The sequence below is a fragment of the Calidris pugnax genome, unplaced genomic scaffold, assembly GCF_001431845.1.
Source record: "Calidris pugnax isolate Ruff unplaced genomic scaffold, ASM143184v1 scaffold337, whole genome shotgun sequence".
Classification (NCBI taxonomy): Eukaryota; Metazoa; Chordata; class Aves; order Charadriiformes; family Scolopacidae; genus Calidris; species Calidris pugnax.
The window spans coordinates 197,187-197,659 of record NW_015091098.1 but is presented as its reverse complement, the minus strand read 5'-3'; positions in this window follow the sequence as shown (position 1 = coordinate 197,659).

Genomic DNA, 473 nt, shown 5'->3' with positions numbered 1-473 from the left:
GGGGATTAACGGCGTGGATTTGGTGGGGGGGGCTGGGCTAATTACTATTAAAGGCTGGGGGGGCCGGGGAGCAGGGATGTGGCTGTGCCATGGCTCCCAAGACGGTGCTGATCACCGGCTGCTCCTCGGGCATCGGGCTGGCGCTGGCCGTCCGGCTGGCACAGGACAAGCGGCGCCGCTTCCGAGGTGAGCGGGGGGGTGGGGGGAGATCCCCCCCCCTATTCTGGGGATCCCCATCATTCCCAGGGCGGGGGGGAGACCCCAACGCGGGGGCTGAGCCTCCTGTGCCCCCAGTGATCGCCACCATGAGGAACGTGGGCAGGAGCGGGGCTCTGGCGGCGGCGGCGGGGCCGGCCTTGGGCCGGACGCTGGAGATCAAGCAGTTGGATGTCTGTGATGAGGGCTCCATCCGCGCCTGCCTCGACAGCATCCCCGGGCGCCACGTCGACGTCCTGGGTGAGTCCCGGGACCCC